The sequence below is a fragment of the Rattus norvegicus genome, chromosome 19, assembly GCF_021556685.1.
Source record: "Rattus norvegicus strain SHRSP/BbbUtx chromosome 19, alternate assembly SHRSP_T2T, whole genome shotgun sequence".
NCBI classification, from domain to species: domain Eukaryota; kingdom Metazoa; phylum Chordata; class Mammalia; order Rodentia; family Muridae; genus Rattus; species Rattus norvegicus.
In genome coordinates, this window is record NC_141552.1 from 16377730 (window position 1) to 16385656 (window position 7927).

Consider the following 7927-nt stretch of genomic DNA (forward strand, 5'->3'; position numbering starts at 1 on the left):
CACTCACTGCCCTTGCAGGACACCCAGTTTGCTTCTCCGCACAAACTGCATGTGACTCAGCAGGTCTCAGGGTAGAACTGGATATGTGACCCTGTGCTAAAGCACTGTCCTGAGTGGGGACTGCAGCTTCTGAAGAGGAATGCAGGCCTGGCCTCCAGACCTCCACCTTCCAGGCCTGTCTTGAGAGCCTGATGCCCTGTCAAAAGAGACTCCATCTCTCCAGAGGAGCACTGCACTCAAATGACACCTCAGTGATGAAAACTATCAGTCCCCAAAGGCATGCCACTGAGCAGAGATAGCCTCAGTCATACACCTCTGCCCATCCCCAGTACCTCGTGTCAATAACTCAACCTTTCATGAAGTAGATGGCAATGCTTGAGGTAGGATGATCAGTAGTTTACTGGCCAGTCTGGGCTCTATGAGTTACTCTCCCTGAAATCAGAGCCAGCAGGAAATTCAGCTTGAAAGCTCTTTGTAGCCGAGCTCAAGGACCTGGTTCATAGCCTGGGACCCCACACAGTAGGATAAAGTGACTCCCATGGCTTTTCCTCCACCTTCAACACTCATGCTTTGGCATGCACCCCCCCTACAAGGAGATCAATATACATGGGATAAAAAATTAAACAGAAACATTAATGAAGACAATGCAGACACTTTTTAAAGGATCCCGGGAGCCCTCACTTTGTACTGTCCTTTCCTTTGCTTTGGGAACAGCACCTGCACCAGAGACTGGAGACTTCCTGCAAAAGAGAGAGGAGAGATGCACTGTTCATTCAGCCGGGGAGCTGTGCAAAGACAAAAGCCACCCGCCTTTTCCTGACAGTGGGAGCTAGGCCCAAGTGTGGGCTGCTCCTACTAGAGGCACCAAAAGAAGAGGACCACCTTCCTCAAACCTTCCTGGAAGTCAGAGCACAGGCTATGGACGTCCCTCAATCCTCAGATGACACAATTTCAGCGATGGCTCAGAGCCTCTTAGAACAGAGAGGGACCAGAGCTTCCTCCCAAAGCAAGATCCCTGTCTTATCTGACAGGTATGAGGGCTTAGGGATGGGACAGAGGATGTGACAAGGTTACATGTACCACAGGGGCTAGGTTAATAAAGAAATCAAAGAGGAAAGAAACCTGGACGATTCCTCATCTGTTCTTTTTGCTCTATTCGTAGGGATGAGGTGGCAGTGTGGGATAGAGGACTAGGACACAGCACAGCCTTCTCTGCTCAGGGTGAGCTTTCTAGGCTGCCTGGTCACTCTGACCAGCAAATTTTCAACTGTGCGACTCTACTACCAAGGCTGACACAACTGGTGCACCATGTAGTAATAGGACTGTACTGACTTAGCGACATTTGGAATCTCACAATGATCATGTGTCACAGAAGAGTTTTTTTTTTTTTTTTAAGAAAAGGATTTTAAAAAACTATTTATTTTGTCCATCTGAGTATGCTGTCCCTGTTTTCAGACACAACAGTAAAGGGTAGTATATGAGAGTAGAAATGGTTATGAGACACAATGTGTGGTTGCTGGGGATTGAACTCAGATCCTCTGGAAGAGCAGTCAGTGGTCTTAACCACTGAGCCATCCCTCCAGCCCCAGTATATTGTATTTTCAATATTGTTTGTTTTTATTTCTTTTCTCACCTATGTCTGTATGGCGTTTCTGTGAGTACAGGTACTCATGTGCTTGTGTAAAGGTCAGGGACAACCTGAGCACAGGTCCTCACCTTCTACCTCTCCTCCATGGCTGTGTATGCTAGGCTAGCCCTTCCCCCTAATCCTAGAGACTGTCTGTCTACTTTAGGCTCCTATCTCCCTGTGGGAAGGGCTGGATGACAGACACTACTGCATCCAGGTTCATGTGGCTTCTAGGGACCTAAACTGTTGTTGGGCTTGTTCAGATGAAAATAAACACCATTTCACAGCCCTGGCTGGGCCAGGCAGCGCACGGGTCTTTGCTGCTCTTGCAGAAGACTTGAGTTCAGTCTCCAGCACCAGGGTCAGGTGGCTCACAACCACCTGAGACTCCAGGTCCAGGGACTTCCAAGCTCTTCTGGATAAACCTACATGGCAAAAGCAGGGCTGGGAGCTGGAGGCTTCTGGTGTTGGCTTCTCCCTGCAGTAGGGGGCAAATCATGGGCATGTGAGGTAACATGGAACCCTGTAATTCTACAAAGTGCAGAAGCTCCTGATTTCCCTCATGGTGCCCCAGAGCCTGCTCACCACACATGGAGGCTTCAGTAACATGGCCTTGTCCTGACCTGTGTGCACTCTGCATCCTCACTCTCTACCCCCTGCTTTTCGGGGTGGAAGTCTCAGGTGTAGGAGGCGCCTACCATAGGCCTCTTCTCTCAGCATTTCAGCATTTTACATTTTATGTAGTTTGTGGTCTTCCTGTGCCATGATATGCACATGGAAAGCAGAGGACACAATGTGGACTCAGTTCTCTGCTTTCATCCATGATCAAACTGAGGCCATGAGGCTGGGTGGCAGAGCCTTTACCTGCTGATCTGTACCCACTTGACCTTCACCAAGCATCCTTTGCTGTACACAGATATATCAGCCTGTGACCCTCATCCTCCAGACTCTTATGAAGCAAACCCCATAGTGTGGAGCTCTCATGTTAGCCAGGCCTAAAGGGGAAGGCAGCAAGCCCTTCAGGAACTCTAGAAAAATGTCTATACTGGGACTAAACTCGTGCTGCCATGTAGGGCTACATTTTTCCTTTAAAACAGAAGGATGTGTGGTGGTGGTGGCACAGGCCTTTGATCCTAACACTTGGGAGGCAGAGGCAGACAGATCTCTGTGAATTCTAGGCCAGCTCCCTCTACAGAGCTAGTTCCAGGTCAGCTACACAAAAGAAACCCTGTTTCCAAGAGTAAAACAAAGAAAGATAAAGAAAGAAAGAAGGAAAGAAAGAAAGAAAGAAAGAAAGAAAGGAGAGAAAGAAAGAAAGGAGAGAAAGAAAGAAAGAATTTATATTTTGTATACAATGAGATGCCTGCCTGTCTATGCCTGAAACATCATGTTAACTATAACTCTTGTCACATCTGCATTAATTCAAATACTGAAGGCCAAATGGTTAAATCTTAATGACAATACAATGGGGGGGGGTGCTGAAGAGATGGGTGGTTTAGTGGCTAAGAGCAGAAGACCAGGGTTCAGTTCCCAGTGCCCACATGGTGGCTCCTATTAGCCTGTAATTGCAGTTCAATGGAATCGTTCTGGACTTCATGGGCACCAGACATACCACATGGTGCACAAGCATGTATTAGGTGAAACACTCAGGCCCATAAAAATAAGTAAATAAAATATATGGTTAACAGACACTGTGATTCGGGAAGTTCTTAGTGACTTTGGTTATCATTTCTCTCTCCTGGAGACCTGTCTTCCTCATGCTCAGCCTCCCTGGCTTCTAGGACATTTCCTAGCTCTGTGGAGCATGAAGTACTCAACACCATAAGCCAAGCATTGCAATGCCATCTGCACCTTCACTGCTACACCTTCTCCATGGCTGTGTCTAAAGGGAGACACTTGGAATCTCACAGATGCAAGGCCAAACCTGTTGGGCTATGTGAGCCCAGCCACCCAATAGTCAGATCTACTCCTGTCCTTGGCTATGGCATGAGGCTCTTAAGAAAAATTAATCTGAAGGATCTCAATTAGTGGCAGTGCATGTTGGCACATGCCTTTAATTCCATCCATTGGGAGGTAGAGGCATTGTGAGTTCCAGGACAGCCAGGGCTATAAATTAACACCTTGTCTCAAAGAAAACAAGCCAAAAATGAAACAAAAATGTTGCAATATGGTCTTCAGTATGTAACTGAGTCTGTTCTTGAACTCTGAATCCTCCCACTTTCACTCAGGTGCTAATCAGCAGGCTTCTGTCTTGACTTTCACTGAGCACTCAGGGCTGCCAGGACTGTTACCTCTCCCAGTGTAACTCCTGACTCTCTCATCAGCATCATCACAAAACTCCTGCTAAGAATTAAGGAAACCTGAATTCTAAGGAACAGTCGGAGCTCCAGTATTTCCAAAGCTCACTCTAATACAGATGGATCCTATGCTGCAGTAAAATGGTCACAGCTGGAGGTCTTAATTCCAGGACTTGGGACAGAGGGGTTGGAGGATCTTGAATTCAAGGTTATTTTTATGTTACAGTGTTGCTCAAAGCGAGTTGGGCTGCTACAAGATACCCTGTCTCAAAACTATACCAAACACACGTAAAATGAGACAGAGGAGTTTGAGTGGGCACAGATGGGAAAGCTCGGCACTTTATGGCCAAGCAACCTGCTGCCAGCACCAAAGTCCATGCACAGCCCCGATTCTGAGCTGCGTCTGGGATCCTGCTCAGGAGAATGCACCAAAGTAGCTCAGATCCAGGGCTTTTGGTCTAAGAGGAATTCAGGCAGTCACTCTTTGGATGCCATTTCTCCAGCTCAACTGCCTGTCAGCCCAGGATCTGGTCTTAGTCACGGCTTGGCACCCCTAAATTCCTCCCAGCTGTGCTCTGAACTCACCCTGTGCCCCGTTCTGATGAATCTGCCATTCTCCATGGGAGTAGCCTCAAGAAGTCCCTCACATCTGAAGAACCACTCTGAGTGCAGTAAATACTGCAGGGGAGGGGCGTGGCCAGCAGAGCACCCACCCCTTTCAGCTGTAGAACATTTAGAGTTCTAGAGTGAGCACTGCTGTGCATTGTGGAACTTAAGCAGTATCCCATCCTTGGCCTGGGAAGAGCCATTGACATCCACACTTTCTGGAGTGACATTGTCTCCTGAGGATAGAGTCAGGTCAGGAGCAGCAACTGATGTTCACGAGAGACAAACTTTCTTCACCACCTGCCCATGCTGGCCCTAGGATCTGGGCTTTTTGGGTGACATGAGTGCTGAGCCCCCCAGGTAGATGGGTTTTCAGGGGTCAGGTGGTTATTGTCACCAAAGGTATCCACAAGGATAAGTCATAATATACTAATTCCCATATTAGATCCCTTCTCACGGGTCACAGAGGCCGTTCTGGGGCCTAAATGTGGACCCAGGTTCCTGCACACTTTTGAGGAGACTGGTCAGGGAGCAGGCTTCATGACATTTTTTTAAATTATTTTGGGGGATTTTATTTTTACTGTTGGGGACAAACCTAGGGCTGCCATGTGCTGGGAAAAGGCTTTGCCACAGCTGTAGATCATCCCTAATTATAAACTCCTAAATTCTCCCAATCCTGGAACTTTCTAGGTCCCTCACATGATGCAACCTTTGTGGGATTCCTCACATAGAATCATGGGGTGGATTGCATCCCAAAGAGAGAAATGTTCCCCAGTGTCTGCCTGTGGCTGTGGTGATGAGAGTGCTGACCAGTGGATGGCAGGGCCCATGTGAAACCCTTTTGGTTTCCACTTGAGTGGAATCTTCACCATGCTTTTTTTTTTTCTTGAAACACAGGTGGCCCTGGAACTTACAGTCTTCCATCACTCTGACTCAGTTTCCCATGACTGAGCTCACAGGCTTAAATTACTATGCCCATCTTTGTTTTTTTTTTTTGTATTTATAAATCTTCTAAAAGCCAGAAGGATCTAGAATTTAAAATTTTGCAGTCCAAGGCATTTCCAACAGGGGATTCTTGACCTAGGAGTATCCAGACCAGTTTTTATTGTGTGGGTACTTCATTCCCAGAACAGCTTATGTTTGACAAAGAGTTCCAAGGTGTGATGTCACTGGGCAACAGGCAGTGTCCCAAATAGCAGCACCGACTCAGGTTGTAATTTAGGCTGGAGAAACTTACTAGGACCCTGGTAATCCTAGCACCCTGGGGCCTTAGCTGTCCTTAATCAGATCTGGCTATGAAACAACTGCTCTTGAGGGTGGATTGGAATTCTAGTCACTGTGAGGCAAGAGCATTAGGATCCTACAGTCACTCTGGGCTCCATAGGAAGACCCTGTTTCAATAGTAAAAGGGGTCACCTGGGAGTTCTTACTGTCTTCCCTGAGGCCTTCCTGCTGGAGTTAGAATAGCTGTCTCACCAAGTTGAAGTAGAGGGCAGAATGTTGGTGCCTTCTATAATGAGGACTAGTGACAGATAGTCTATGGAAATTCTAGAAAGATCTACAGGTATTTATGTCCTGTGCATGGGAATTGCTGGCTTCCCTGTGTCCTTTGCCTTTAATTTGCAGTCCATGGGGCACCTGGGAATGTCCCCAAACCAGGCTGCACACAGGGCTTGTCCCGTGATTCTCACTTGCACCCAGTGCCTGCCTGATTGTCATAAGTCTGACAGAGCCACTGTATGCTCACCTGACACCTGCAGAGAGCAGTATATGGGACCCTACCATCCCCACACTGCCCATCAGTGTCTACAATGTCCCTATATGGCACTGAGATGGTCTAAGCTCCTTCCCGCCTATATGCTGCATCAGAATCTGACCATTCCTAATTTCCTCCTCTCACACCCACACTAGAAGCCCTGTACCCACACTAGCCCCAGCTGGCCTGTTGCCTACTGACATCTCATGGACTCTGCCCCAATCCCCTGCCCTGCCCTGCCCTGCCCTGCCACAATCCGCTGCCCTACCCTGCCCTGCCCCAATCCCCTGCCCAGCCCTGCCCTGCCCTGCCCCAATGCCCTGCCCTGCCCAGCCCTGCCCTGCCCTCACTCAGCTGACATTGTGGATATCTCCAGACAGTCACTGGACAATGGCTGACACACTTGTCTGAAGACTGGAAATGTTTCTCGATCTTGGAGAGGAAAGAAGGACCCTCCAACTACACTGAATTCTAAGGAAGTTTATTCAGGTGAGGGATGACAGGGACTGTTTTGTCTCATGTCACACATGACAGTAGAAAATATCCTAGGTATTGGATGACACTGTTAGCATTAACAGAACAAAGCCCATAGTTTTAGGAAGGATAATAAATTATGAGTCGGATTAGAAAACCCCAAGCCTCTTCCAGGTCCTAAGAGGGCAAAAACTACCACCAAACATAGCATTAATGTGATAGGTTAGTTAAATCTAGTTACTAGATTCTAGTGTGATACCTATGACCCTTTTTGTGTCATGCTCAGCTTATAATGACTAGAGGACCTCAGCTTGAGAGTCACCAATGCCTCTCCCTTACTTCTCCAGCTGCTGAGCATTGAAAAGCCCTAATGGGACAGCATCTGTTTGCAGACATACTGGATTATTCTTCTTCACTTTATCTCTCTGAGTCACCTCCACTCACAGTAAGTCAGTTTAATTCCATAAATTGGAAATGAGTCACGTGGAACATATACTTTCTCAAAACAATCACAGATTTCCATGTAAAAGGTGAAACATGAACTGTCCCACCTAAGCTCTGGGCTTGCACAGACGTGCTCTGCAAAAGAAACATGTGGTAACAGCTGCAGTCTGCATTCACTATGGATGGTCTTGAGGTCCTCCCTAAGCTGCATAGATTGAGATAATTATCTTGCTTTCTATCAAAAGAATTCATTATGCCAAGTTGGCCTGTAGAAGGAGGCTAGTCTCTTCTGTATTTCATCAGATGTGCTTAATGTATATAATCATCGGTAGTAAGTGAAAGATCTGTTTGGAATTGAAACTGAGTGATGCTGGAGGGTGATCCTGAATGCACAATGAGCAGTGGAGGCACCAGAGCCCAGTATGGATGCCTAGCAGGCTACCACATTGAGCAGGCACCGCTCAGCCACCTGTACATACACATCTCCTGAGATCTCTCTCCTTAATTGAAGGTGATCGTGTCCACCTAGTACAGCACATGCCGTGGAAGGACAAAAGCTACCTAGAGGAGCTGTGGTGATGACTCCCAGGTCAGAGCATCTGCTGCTCTCTCAGAAGAACCACATGGTCCCTAACAATAATCTACAATGGGGAATGCTATTCCCTCTTTTGGATCATGAGGAAATGCAGTCAGGAGTGGCCCAGACATACATTTGAAAAAAAA

At 47.3% G+C, this 7927-nt stretch overlaps 1 protein-coding gene across 8 annotated transcripts in view; it reads left to right on the forward strand.

The window, feature by feature from the left end:
* The window catches only part of LOC134483557 (uncharacterized), a 142525-nt gene that overhangs the window by 53797 nt on the left and 80801 nt on the right, over positions 1-7927 (forward strand). The window lies entirely within an intron of this gene.